At 47.4% G+C, this 14,729-nt stretch overlaps 1 protein-coding gene across 1 annotated transcript in view; it reads right to left on the bottom strand.

Annotated features, from left to right (window-relative positions):
• FGF18 (fibroblast growth factor 18) overlaps positions 1 to 14,729 on the bottom strand; it is a 71,727-nt gene that overhangs the window by 19,231 nt on the left and 37,767 nt on the right. The gene's annotated exons all lie outside the window — the stretch shown is intronic.

The raw sequence follows: 14,729 nt of genomic DNA, 5'->3' as shown, positions 1-14,729 counted from the left end.
ATTCGGTGCTGCTTGTTCTGTCTGATGAACACCTGCCCTGCAGACATCATCTGCTTTATGGCAGGGGTCACCAATTGCTTTCTGGCAGTCCAGATCCATGACTCCTCCAGCTAACAGAAATATGGACAAGTGCATAGTGCCTCACATGGTTATTGAGGTCAGAGCTGGTTTGCAGCACTGCCAGGAGCCGTGGTAGAGGACAGATCTCTGCTGCATCTTCATAAACCACCTGCCCTGACACAACTGTATTTGCAGAGGTGCCAAGCTGCCACCCAGATGTGCATGTACCATGCCATCTTCACCTCAAAAACCTGAACACAGCCAAATTCAGCGTTTCATTCCACTTCTGATCTAAACACAAATTCCAGTCATGCTCAAGGTTCGGATTCCAGGAATTTCCCTGGAGAGGAAGGAATAGGCAGACTGGACATTTTGGTTCAGATCCACCTCTGATATGGAGGGGGAGAAAGGAGACATGGTCGAAACACAATGCAAGAATGTGTTAAGTGTCAGCAAGTGCAAATCCACGGTCCTGCTCTGGAAATACTCACTCTTGTAAGACCTGAGCTGTACCGTAGAAACACAGCCTTTGCCAAACTCTGGAGAATGTTTGATCTGTGCTGCAAAAAGTCACATTCTTTTTGGCATTCATATTTCAAACTTCAAAACTCTCTAAGAGCAAGTACGTTCACTGTAAGGATTTACCATGGGGATAGAAATAGGGGTTTGTTTCATTTAAACACATTAATATTTTTCCCACTTGTAAAGTCAGCTTTTGGCTTCTGCAGCAGTGCAAATATCACAAACCTTTAACTCACAAGGGCCCTAAACAGAGTTTTCCCTTTGCACCTCAGTCATATATGCAAGCTCAGGGTTTTCCAGTTACTAGCTACTTACATTTATTCAGATATATTTGTTAAACCCGTTATCAAGGGGGATATATTTAAAGAATAGCTTGCTTCTGACAGCAGATGGGATAACGCCTTTATTACAGCAGAATATTACTTGCAATCAAGCATAAATATGGAAATTTATCTAAGTCTTTCAGAATTGCACCATGTTTTTGGGGTGTCTGTGACAGAAAGCAGCTTGCAGGTGACAACTGGGTGCTGCAGGCTTTCCTCTCCACACCTGCCAAGGGGGAACTGAACCAGCAACCACCTAAGTGAGGAAGAGCCATCTGAACCAGAAATATACCATCTTTTTAAGGATATCAAGATAAGCCAAGCCAGGATAGGGAAGGATGGCACAGAGTCAAAGACAGGTCTTCAAGGGGAGACTGACCAATATTGGTATATAACTTGGTGAATGCTGACTGCTCCAAGAAGTCCTCTGAGGCTGCTGAGATGCGACACAGCATTAATAAACAAGGGTAATTAATAGCCAAAGGTATAGAATCCTAGATTGACCTGGGTTGGAAGGGACCTCAAAGCTCATCCAGCTCCAAACACCTACCACAGGCAGGGACACCTTCCACTAGAGCAGCTTGCTGCAAGCCCCGTCCAACCTACCCTTGACAATCTTTAAAGAGGTGACTGTGAAAGGTCTTGCCCACATGCAAGCTAAGGACTAATGGTCAGCCTCCGAGGGGGAGAGCAGTAGCCTGCACACAGGGGAAGAGGTCCCAGAGATTGGCCCAAGAACCATGGCCACCACCCACAGCACCAAGGAGTCACCCACAGATCTACAGGGCTGAATCCAGCCAGGCAGCAAATGGACCAAGGGCTGCCCACCAAGGAGGTCCAGTGAGGGCTCCACGGCTTCCACAAGCAAGAAGAGGACACAGCAGGTTTCCCACTAGGCTGCAGGGCATTCCTTGTCCATTCCAGTCTCAGTGCTGTGACTAAAGCTGCCAAGCATAATGCTGCACATTAGGTACCGGTTGTGGCCAGCCCAAGCAGGAGCTAACATTGATAAAACACTTCAATGTGAGAGCCTTGAGCTGTGATGGACAGTCGGTACCCTGCATCTCTCCAAGGCAGGTCCCCATGGCAGCCTGCGCTCAGACGGACAAACCCCCTCCCTCTGCAGCCAGTGTGAGTAATATCCAAGCTGATTTTAATTTGAAAAATATCACCTTAAAAAGATGCCGGTTCCCTGCTGTGAAAATTAAAACCATCTGGATGGAGTGATTTCAAATAATTAATCTAGGTCTCCTTTGGCACCGCTACTAATTAAAATATGATACCTTCCTCCCCCTTGTTTTTAAATAAAGAATTTAAATAAAGTTTAAAGAGCTAATAAAAATAATGTCATAATTTAAAACTAAATGGAAGTCACCTTTCCTGCAAGCTGCAGAGGTTACACCAGCGCTGAGATCCCTCCTGGGCTAATGCACAGCATGGACCAAGCAGGAGTGGATGGGCCAGCATCCAGTGTGACATCCACCCCAGTAAACACATCCCCCAGCACCCCGAGGCGGGGTTGCGAGCCCCAGGAGTCATCCTGCACCCAACGCCTGGGAGTGGGAAGCAGAGGACGGAGGTTCAGCTGACACTGTCTGCTCCCCGCTGTGACCCTGGTTGCCAAACTACAGGCTAAGGGCACCGGTAGGTACCCGCTTCTGAAAAATCTGAGTCTAAAGATGCTGGGAATGTGTTCTTATTTCTAGGGATCCTTGACCTTCTTTCCTACAAGATAGATCAGTGTGGCTTTAGGGTCAGGCTCATAACCCAGTTGGCTTCCAGCCTAAGGCACCTCTTACAGCTGATTTCTGCTTTTTACAACAGGCATCTCCCTAAATGCCCTCAGGAGCCAGACCTCGGGCAGCACATCTAGCCAGATAAAACCAGCAGGGATGAACCCCAGCCCTGAACACCACCGCAGGAGGTCCTGGGGAACGGAGGCTGGCCCAGCAGAAGGGGCTGCTGAGATCTCCCACCCCACTCACACATGGTGAGGGAAAAGCTCAGTCACCACCAAAAGGAGTTAAGTTCACATAAACCTGGCTTGATGTCTGATCTCTACAATATTCTACAGCCACAACTAAAGCGTTAGGGAAAAATCAAAGGGAATTTCCATTGAGAGCTCAGGTAAAATAGGTCCCACCAAGCCAGGGCAGTGTCCCCACAGCAGTCTCCTGCTCCAGACACCTGACTCCCAGCTCCATTAGTCCCTGGATACATCAGAGAGATTACAATCTTTATTTTCAACAGCCCTGCTCTCCAGCCTTCAGATCAGGTATTATTGTTTAAATTCTTTGACAGCTAGATATTCTGAGATATTTTCCAACGGGGGAAAGAAAGAGCAAAAGAGAAAAGATGTCTTTAGAGGGTGAGATCTTCTGCTACATGCTTTTGCCTTACTGGCCCATTTAACCTAAACCTTCCTGAAAACTCCCACTGGAAGAGACTGGAATTCCTCACAAGTCTAGGTGAAAAGGATTACATATATATGTTGAAAAGCTATCTTCCAGCTAAGAAAACATGAAGTCAGGGAGATATGTGAAGGTGGCAGAAAATATGCCAAATTATCTTTCAAATATATCCTGGGAGTGGGAGGACGGGAGCCAGAAAAGCACGGGCAAAGAAAAGAGAAAGAGGGCACCTAAGAAGAGTAAGGTTTACATGTACCTATCACAAACTCCTTAGCACCAGCCAGTTTCAGATAAATAAAGAGATAAAGGGGAAAACAAGGAAGGTGCAGAAGGACTGGATACTTTCAGTCTATTCACCATTCTTTTTTTTACCTCTTTCACAGGTAAAAGTCCTACAAAATGAACTACAGACAGAAAGAAAGTGCCTCCGCTTACGCTGCCCACTGGCATCTTGAAGCGGGCCAGAGAACACAGATTTCCTGGGGAAAGGGTGCTTAGAGAAGACCAAGATTTTGTTGCCTTTGTCTGATGCAATTACAAAGTTGTGGAAGCTGCTCTCAGCACTTAAAACCATTTCCAATTAATGAAGAGCAAGGATGTACAGATATGCCGAGGCTGGGACCACAGTGCCTGTGATGGAGAGAGGGTTTCCAGTTCAGTTACTGTGGTGCTATGAACCCAGACAAGCACATTTCCATAGCTCACAGCATATACTGTATCTGATGGGAGAGTAAAGTTTACTCTCTGCTAAGACTGAACCCCCAGCATGGCCAAGGGTTCTTAAAATAGTTGAAACCTGCTCAAACACAGCATACCCCCTACCAAAACCATGTGAGTCCCTTATGTGACCACAACATAGGAGAGAATGACCCTGTCTCCACTTCCCATTCATGACGTAATGACAAGGGAATAACTCCAAAATTAGGTAAAGTCTGGAGGGTCTAATAAAGCCCACAGGCTATGAACGAGCGAGGGAATGTGGGCTGCATCCTCCAGTTCTGTTTGCATACTTGTGTACTCCTCCAGACTGTATCATTTTAAACAGTTATACAACCCCATCGCCTTCACAATCATTCAGGTGCAAATCAGGAGTAACCACCAAAATCAATAAGGCTGGTGCTCAGGAGGGCAGAGCTCTGACCCACATACCACTGCAATTAGCTCATCCAGTCTGTCTTCAGCGAGCATGGGATATGTATGTCAAATTATTAAAAGGGATGGTTGCGGGGAGGAGGAGTGAGAGCAGCTCCAAGATCCAGGCTCCAGGTATTTACTTTTTTAAGGCACCACTTTGCACAGGCAAGGGAACAACCAGGTGCTGGAGCAGGGGGACAGCACAGGGAGCAGCACAACCAGTCTTACCCCAGAGTGCTGTTTCCCTAAATGAGATTTTCCATTAAACATCATAAATTCTGCTCAGTCAGCTGATGCAGTGAGGGAAAAGGCATCATTTAGAGTGCATGAGCCCCTCGGAGCATCAACACTTCAATATACACCAAGTGCCAAGTCCCACTGTACTTCTTGCCAGATTTTGGGTTGGGAAGGGGAACAGGACCAAGGGCTCTGTGTGAACAAAGGAATGACTGCAAAGACAACCTGCCACCCGTGTAACAGTCTTAGTAGCTCTCAGGAACCAGACAGGTTAAATATTTGCATGGGAGACATCAGAAGAAAATCTATAATGCAGCAAAGACCTCAAAGGCACTTACACTGCAGCAACCTGATCCTGCAAATACTTTCACACAAAGGACTTCACACACATCGGAAGTCTCGAGTGCTGATAAAGACTCCTACTTGGCTTCAGCATCCCGCCTCTGCCACCAGCTGCATGGTTGGACATGCTGGGAACACAGCTTTGGACACAGTCATAAGCTCCCCTCTTCCCCAGCCCTGTGCGGGGCTATCTTCTGCCCTGACCACTTGCAATCACCCCACGGAGCACATCCATTGATGTGATGGAGACAAGTGCAGGATCACAGCACTTTTAACAGGGAAACAAGGGCTACCGTTCCCCTCTGAACACCCTTCTCTGGGTTTCACCTCCACACTGCCAATAAGAGCTTCAGTCTCTGGGAGATGCTTTCAGGCTCTCCCATCTGCAAACCACCATCGAACACCAAGAAGACATCCTGTCCCATTTCCAGGATGCTGAGCTATCCCCGCAGCGCTCACTGGGCACGTCTGCATGACACGAGGCCAAGACATGCAGAAATCTCCACACTGGTGCCAACCACGCCAGCCTGAGCACCCAGCCCAGGACAGATGTGCAAGCATGACACGCTGCCGCAGCAGTTAACCCCATAGGGTGCACAGACCAGGATATCAGAGTAATAAAATCTCACTTGCGCTCTAGTGAAGCCTCTGCTGTTTAAACGCATCACACCGTTACACCCTGAGGAGAAGGACTTTGGGTGCTGGTTGATGAAAAGCTCTCCATGAACCAGCTTCAGTGTGCGCTTGAGCCCAGAACCCCTCCATGTGCACCACCAGAGCGTGAGCTGCAGTCGAGGGAGGGGATCCTGCCCCTCTGCTGTGCTCTGGGGAGACCCCCCTGCAGTCCTCATCAGCTCTGGGGCAACAGCACAAGAGGGACGTGGAGCTGTTGGAGCGAGTCCACAGGAGGCCATGGAGATGCTGCGAGGGCTGGAGCAGCTCTGCTCTGGAGCCAGGCTGAGAGAGCTGGGCTGGGGCAGCCTGGAGAAGAGAAAGCTCGTGAAGGGGAGACCTGAGAGCAGCTCCATTGCCTAAAGGGGCTACAGGAAACCTGGAGAGGACTGCCCGGGTTCCTAAAGGATGACAAAGCTTCCAGACACAGTCCCTATAAACTAACTCTACTCACCACATCTTGGGAGAAGCTTATAAGAAAATTTGCTGATTTGAGGTCTTTTATCAGTCCATGCATATAAAAATTGTTTGACAGTTTAGCTGACGTAAGACCAGAATAAACACCAAGGTAGGTCCTAGAGATTTTGCCCAACCTAAAAACAATCTTAATAAATCCCTGCATCTGTGATTCTATGAAAAATAAAACACATCTGAGGACAAAGTGGACATTATCAGTACCATATTACCAGCCCAAGCCTACACTACCCAGTGGCCAGTTATCATTCACCCACGTGAAAAATGAGTGTAAAATACTGTCATTCTGACACGGAGCCATTTGCACCCATTTGTCCAAGAAAACAGGATTAAGCAGTGGGGAATCAGACTTGGCCTCTTGCAGATGTTTTATACATAATTCCCCATGAGAGACACTAAAACTATTTTGGCAGTTGTTTCCATGATGGTGAATAAGCTTGTTTAGACAAGATTCAGTAAAATTGGAGGCGATAGGTTGTGTGCTTTAAAAACCCCTGGGCGAGGAGCAGAAGTGAACAACTTCTGCCCTGAACTTTGCCACCTGCAAACTCGCAATGACTAAGTAGGCCTGGAAAGAGAGACGTTTAAAACGTTAGCACAGAAATTCCTCTATCTCACCAGGGTGTCTTGCAGCCTCCAAACACAGCTCAAGTGGACAGCATTTCTACAGAGGCAGGAAAACTGCTTGACAAGCTGCCAGGCTCTGAGTCTGGAATCAGTGGAGGATGAGCCTCAGAAAAAGTTCAGAAGCTCTGTTATGCTTGAAAAAGCACCTAAAATGAAAAATAAAGGGCCAGACCCTCATGTCTTTGATCATTCTCATTTGAATAAACTGCTACTGACACAGTCAAGCCCAACAGACAAGGACTTCAGGACCTGGCCCTGAGCGCCCAGCTGAAACGTATCCAAAGCACTGGAGTCTCTTGGGTCTGGAAATAACGCGAGCGTTCCCTTGTCCCGTGGAGGGTTAGGATTACCACAAGAACAAACCCTGCTCAAGTTATTTTGACTCTCGTGTTCCCAGTCTCAGCTGAACCCAACGAAAATACTGATGCACACAAAAATAACAGTAAGCAGAGAATGACAACTGTGGGAGCCCCACGTACTCTCGCTTCTCCAAAGCCACTTCCAGAAGCACAGGACAGACCACACTTACTCCGAAGCATTCACCCACCTCTCTTGGGCAACCCGGTGGCTGGCTACTCATACTGAGCAATGAAGTAGGTGTGATGCTACCACTACCATATCCTCTTAGCAAGGAGTCGCAAACACCCAAATCTCTCCCATATGCCAGCACCACGATGGTTTCATATGCTCCAAAAGTTAGCCCCATCCAGGTTCCATTGTTGTATTTGCGAGTGCTCCAAAATAGGGCTAATCAGGAGAAATGTGTAAAGCATTTGCAGTGCTACTTGAATTTAGATTATCAGCCATTCCTTACATACAAAGATCTTAAGTTCCTCCAAGAAGGTTTCTTATTCTGTGCCATTAAGAGTTAAAATTATGAAAATTAGTTTTATGGACAGGAATATAAGAGAGGGGCTCATTGTTACTTTCCCTTCTTCCAGTAACTAACATAATATGCTGAAAATAAAGTTGCAGGATGCTCCAGTACTTTCAGTGGGATTCTTGTGGATCTGGAACCCAGAGGAGCAGAGACAGCAGCACAACCTACCAGAAAAAAGCATTATGGCACATGGGGAAAATTCCTCTATATTTTAAGATTCTAAACAGGGTTTGCTCTTACAAATGGATGCAAACAGAATTTCAAAGATATCTGACATATTCTTAGATGAAATATAGAAAATTGTCATTCTTCGATAAGAGTATGACTATTTTGGGGTATGGCTTGAAAGAGCCATAGACAAGAACTGAGCTTGTCTGGGGACAAACATCCTTTGGAACAAACTGCAAGGCAAATCCCTTGAGTGAAGCACCTTGTTGCAGCATCCTCTGCATCAGTCCCTTGGAAAAGGTCTCTCCCTAACAGACACAGCACAATTCTGCCAACTATTCTCAGGGCAGCAGCAACAGAAATAACAACAAAAGTCAGATATCCCATTAACTTTCCCTTAGCACCTTTGGCTCCATATATTTATTTTTGGAAACACATTAATCACAGGGCTTTTCTTAAACTATTACCCCCTCATTGGTAAGATTATTTACTTGCTTTTTACTGCATTTTAATTGCATGAGAAGTTTTTAATGTCTGGGCCTTTTTTTCTTTTCCTCGAGTCATTTGGGACAAAAAGCATCTGGCACTGGGTACTTCTGTAAGACCTGTCAGAACTGTAAAATTAGTTTTATGTTTTAATAAAGGCACTTTAAAAATCTCAAATACAATCCTGCATTGAAACCATAAGTGTTTGGATTAAGAAAAGGAGACCCCATGTTATATTTTTGTATAAAAAGTAAATTGAGTACAGTACTAAGCCAGTCCTCATCTGTGGTGTTATAACCAAGAGCAGCAAAGAAAAAAGACTGTATCTCTAATTTTGGGGTATTCTGGGTTTAAGGAATCAGCATTAGCAATGTAAAATCTGAGCTGTATTACTGTTACTTATCCCAGTTTTAGTTTATGTAGAGACTCAGGTCACCTACGAAGCTCAGACTCAGCCCTATGTTTCCAACCTAGTTTTTTCAGCCCTTTTCTCTCCTCCTTGCACCACAGCATCCTCCTCTCCCCACACCAGAGGCGGTGGCGCTGAAGGCCTGAAGAAGCAACAGTCCCTTGCGCCAGCGAGTGCCACACTTGCAGGTGACTCTGCTGCTGCTGGTGTCCAGCCTATACCTGTCCCAGCACGAACAGAGCGTGTTCATTTTGGAGAGCTCTTCAGACAGCTCTGTAACCAGCATGTCGTTCACTTCAGAAACCTCTAGGCACAAAGACAAAGGATAAGACCCAAGGCACAAGCCCTCTTTCCAGCACTTGCTACCCCACGCCAGTGAGCACATCCCTCCTCCCGCCAGGACACTGGCACAGGGTGCCCAGAGAAGCTGTGGCTGCCCCATCCCTGGCAGTGTTCAAGGCCAGGTTGGACACAGGGGCTTGGAGCATCCTGCTCTAGTGGACGGTGCCCGTGGCTAAGTCACCCCACACCTGCTGCCACCACCCCAGCTCAGTGAGCCACTGCTGCCACTGCAGGAGCTGCCACCGCCCATGACACCCCCCATCGCATGAAGGAGCCTGAGGACACACCACATAATCCATGGGGCAAGAAACAGCCTTTGGCAAACACCACTGCAAGAGCCCCGCACAGAGCTGCAGCCACTCTGGCACTGACCCATAGCAGAAGAGGGTCACTTCTTCACTTCATCCAGAGCACCAAAGGAGCAAAGGACCCTGCTAACTTGAACTAAGGTGCTTCCGTGCAAGCTCCTGGTGCGGGAAGCAGATGGCTTTCCCTAAATCCTGCTGCCCACCAGGCCTGGCCCTCCACTGAGGACATGAAGTGGGCAGAGATCCGTTGCACAGGCAGGCTCAGGCCAGCCTCCAGCTCCCCAGCATCCCACCGCAGGTCCACCTCCGGTGTGAAGAGTTAAAGCTCATCCCCCAACAGGCCCGGATGAAAAGGAGACAAAAAAGCAGGATGCTGGTGAATGCCAGCAGTGGGTGGCCGGCGCTCTGCACACAACAGGCACAGCCAAGTGTGTCTGGCACCAGACAATTATTTTCGCTGGAGGTGTGTGAAGCGGGAGCGCTGAGAGCCATTCTCCCGGCGAGGCAACCAGCCATGCCGGCAACAAAGCCGCTCGCCGGGAAGCGTCCCTCTCCTTGCTCCCATCTCCTCACCGAGGGCTGGGGTTTTATTCTTCTGTGTTGTCCTTCCTGCTGGGGCATTCGCAGCTCTGACAAAAAAGCAGGTCAAACATCCCCGAATGGTGCATTTAGTGCTTCCCCTCGGGTTTCCGCGGCTTCCCTGCCATTTTCCTCGCGGACTCGGGAGCCCGGCAGTATTTATGGGGTAGCAAGCTGACCCCTCGGCTGCGGTGGGCGAGAGTGCCTGACGTTAAGTGCTGCTAATGCGTTTTGCATTTGTGCTCGGGGGCAGGAAATCTCAACTTCCAGTGCCAAGGGGTTAATTATAATTTATATAGCAAAATCTCAGGCTGGTGGGGTTTTTTTTTCTCTCCAGCTAATTAAGAGGTACAATTACCTTTGAGAATCAAAAGGATATTTTGGTACCCAGCTCTTGGATTACAGGCACTTAAAACACAAGGACACCTTTGGTTCTCTACACGTGCTTAGTTTTTGATTTAGATCATTAACAAGAAACTGTCATATTCCTGATCCACCACCACAGCATACTGGAGACCACCTATAGGAGCTATTGCAATAGGATAACATACAGCTTTGCTGTTTTCCCTGCGTTTCCAACTACATGTTTTACTGATACATCACCTGCCACTCAGGGCTCCGGCAAAACTGCTTATTAATTAAGAAAACTTCACGATGACCCTGGGGGGGTAGTACCCAAACAAACCAGTCTATGCTCAGGCTGCAAGCCTGTGACTACTTACTCCTGAGACAAGCAAAAGGTTGATGAATACTATTGCTGTATCACAGAATGGTTTCAGTGGGAAGAGACCTTAAAGCTCATCCATTTCTAATCCCCTGCCATGGGCAGGGACACCTTCCACTAGAGCAGTTTTCTCCAAGCCCCGTCCAGCCTGGCCTTGAACACTGCCAAAGATGTGTCATCCCAGACAGCATGGCAGCACCTCTGCATTGCCCTATTCTGCCCAGTGGCCCAGTGCAAACTGGGATCACCACTCTCCACACCAGCCTGGGGAACTGGAGCCAAGGAATAATCGGCAGCACCAGCAGCAGAGGTGAGCAGCCAGCGTGGCTGAGCAGCCAGGGAGGCAGCACCCATAGGACCCACCTCCAGCAGCTCCAGCCATGGGGGTATGTCCATCACCTCCCACCATCTCCCCGCATCGGCTCCTTGCCTTCCTGTTTGTGCAGATGTTTAACAGCTACTGGTCTCTCTCACCACTGAGGTGTTTGCTGAGCCATTTGCAAAGGGTTAATGTAATTGAACATTCAGATGTAGGGAGAGAGGGGTTTGTGCTAAAGAGAGCAAGAAGAGGTTCTAAGGAACCCTTAAAGTCCTGCTCCAGGGAGTCACTAGAGTTACACACACAACGCAGGCTGCAACCTCAGCTTGACTTGGCACGGGCTGTGCAAATACATCTTCCACCATTCATTACTTTTTAGGGATGCAGTGGGCTATTACTGTCTGGGAAATTAAGTGCTTCAGTTAGAAACTGATGCTGTATAATTGTCAGTAGACCTCATACGCCGCAGGCTCTCATGCATTTGTCAGCAGCCTCCACCCTGACTCAGAACGCAGCTAGAAGTGGACGTGAGGCTGGCAGTGGCAGTAAACCCAACCGTTTCTCTGAAGAGGAAGGTACCATTAGGACCAAGAGGAACACCTGTCTATGTGGGTTAGAGATGAAGCTCGTGCTGCCAAAGCCAAAAGGGGAGCTCAGCAATCAGTATCCAACATCAGCAACCCTCTGCCTACAGCATCAGGCTGCCCATTGATGTGCCAACAGCAGCAAAGTTGCTGTGTTGAATTCACCAGAAAGCAGCAGAAGCGTACAAACCGATGTGGAGCATTACTGTTAAATTCAGAGGAGATAACGCAATCAACACCTCAGCATGGAGAGATGTCGAGTGGTACTGCTCATCTCAAAGGAGCTCTGACATGTTCATTTAGAAACCTGACAATCAATATACCCTACAGGTATTTCTCTCCCTTGAAGCCACTCTTTGATAGACAGCTGCTAGAGAAAGGGCACATCAGTTGTCATGAGTCATTTCACAAGAACATCTACAAAACTATGCAAACCAGTACTAAGCAGAGCATTTCCAGTACTACAGGAGTCACCAAACAGAATATTCTGTTTCACTGCAAGAGACCAAGTGCGAATCGGGAAAGCTTTCAATGTGAAGCTTGAGAATAATAAGGGTAGAAGAGGGGATGGTATCTTTTAGAGGGTTTATTACTGAGTACACAAAGGCATTTCTCTCCTCACACCAGGTACAGCAATGGGCGCAGGCAAGAGGCTGTGAAAGGACCTGGGCTCAGCACTGGAAAAAGCAAGACAGGGATTACGAAACTGTTGCCTGTAGTCTCAGTTTAAGCCATTAACCTGCGTGACTTCTGTGGAAACGACTTGTAAATGCTTAATCAGCAGTACGACCGAGTTAAACCGAAAAGAAAAATGAAGGCCAGATCCAGAGAGAAATACACATAGATACCAGCACTACCTTCCCCTACAGCTTACTATTTATTGAAGAAGCAGCAAAAGCTCTGATGCACTTTAGAATACAAACGCTGACACGGAAATTCAGAGCCCTGAACCACTTCCAACAGGGAAAATATACTGACCGCAGTCTGTTTGGAGGTCAAACAAAATCAATAGCCTTTCTCTCCAGTCTGTCTCTAAACTAAGCTTCTTTCAAAGACATCCAGAGAAAATGGATCATCTTTTGTTGTTGTGTGTGGTTTGGGTTGGGCTTTTGTTGTTTTGCCTTTTTTAAGTGGTCAAACATTCATACAAGTATAAGAAACTCCTTCCTCCCGCAAGGTACTGAAAGGATTGTATAGAGGTCAAAACTGCCCATCAGTTTTACTACACAATAGATTAGTTATCCACTTCTTGGGGAGGAAACCAAGCTGGAAGCCGCTTAACACTCGGTTAGAGAGGAAAAAATAAATCAATGTATTTGCTTGATCGTGGTACGTTTAAAGCTGGTTGTCAATTAGTTCAACACAGTTTGCTGTTACAAAGCACAACAATTTAGCCCCAGGAGCTGAAGTTTGCTGCGTTTCCTCAGATTCCTCCTGCTGAGAGACAGATATTGGCTGCAGACAGGTCAGGCACTGAGGAGGAGGAGGAGGCTGGCAGTCACAGCGCAGACTGAGAGCCTGTGAAAGGGAGCCTGACATCGGATACAGCAGGACTGGGACTCCTTCCTTCCACTCAAAGTACACAATAAGCCAGATTTGTGTCCAGAAAGGAGCAGAGATGGTAACTGGCTACTGCACCAGTACAAAGTGTGCCTCTCCAGAGCACGCACCTTTTAAGATAAACTACAGTTTATATACCCCTCTGCAGATGGTATTGTCTTTACATATGTAAGTTAGTCAGCCCAAGCTGAGGGAAAGAGCAGAAGGACCAAAGTGTTAGAACAGAAAACTTTGCCTACATCTGATCTTTTAAATAATACAAATTCTTTAAAATCTCAATACAGCAATCACAAGGCAAAATAGGAGGGACAAACTACAAAAAGCCACTTCCTAAGGGTCCCACTGAACGCATCCCGAAGGAGAGCCACTGCCTTCAAAGCAACGCACTACTGATGGCTTTATCTGCCAGCTCTGTTCTGACAACCTGTGTTGAAAGATGCTCACAAAATTATATAGGCTGGGAAGGCTCTCCAGAATTCATCCAGTTCAACCCTCTACCCCAGGCAGGACCATCAGGGCTCCTTAGCTGTGCTCCAGCTCCCCTGCAACAGGGTGCTCTTCCTAAGACAAACAACATCTTTGTCTTGCATCTAAGGGTGCACATCACTGTGTCAGAGATGTGGCTGGAGAGGGACAGACACATCTGCAGCTGACTTGGGCCCCAGCACCAGTGAAACAGAGAACAGACATCAGCAGGAGTGAGCTGCCAATCGCAATGACCATGAGCCTCTGTTGTCCCTGCAGCCATGGTCCACAGAGCCACACTGACTCAATGGGCATCCCACTCTGCTGATGTGTGCTGCTGTCAGTACCTATGCTAGTTATTAAAGCCACTATATCTTACTCCCATTCTGAGTGCAGTACACAGCACACCAGCACCAGCAGCAACGTGCATCCTGACTCACCCACCACCCTGCACTCAGACATGCTGCAGGAAGAAGGGTTTGTTCCACCAGCTGTGTAAAGGGCACCTCATTTCTGAGTGAGCATATTTAGCATCTTCTTATTAGGATCCTAGCTTCTTCTTGTGCCCACACAGGCTTAATAGTTCCAGCACTGGAAAATCCTGTCAAAGCTCAAAACAGGTTACAGCAACAGTGATGGCCAAACGTTCACCTGAGCTCATGGTTGCAAGAACAACCAAGGCTGGTAGCTGGGAACAAAAGTGCAGTTTCTTTGCAATGCTTTTTACCTCCCCTCCTCCAGTCTTCCCAGGTGGAACAATTCACCCAGTAACTATAGAGCTCTTACATTTGCTTGTTAGCACCCCCAAATTAGTAGGTGTAAAGTCAATATCCTTTTGCCTATTTGCTCCTAATGAGTCACCAGTCAGAAACTTAACTTGAAAAAAGAACGGTTACAAATGCAGATGCAGAAGCAAATGAAATAAAGGCCAGAATCACTGCTGAGCAAACGCTGCACAAAGGCAAGGGGCTGGGCACACCACGCAGCACAGGACCATTGTCACCAGCTAAAACCTAACAGCTTTGATTTGCCTCCCACTGGCTAAAATGGTTTGAAATGCAAGGTCTTAACAAAGGTGCAAGACACAGGAGGAATGGGAAGCA

The sequence above is a fragment of the Lathamus discolor genome, chromosome 10, assembly GCF_037157495.1.
Source record: "Lathamus discolor isolate bLatDis1 chromosome 10, bLatDis1.hap1, whole genome shotgun sequence".
Lineage (NCBI taxonomy): Eukaryota > Metazoa > Chordata > Aves > Psittaciformes > Psittacidae > Lathamus > Lathamus discolor.
Note: the sequence above shows the minus strand (reverse complement) of the source record. Positions and strands in the feature narration are given on the sequence as shown.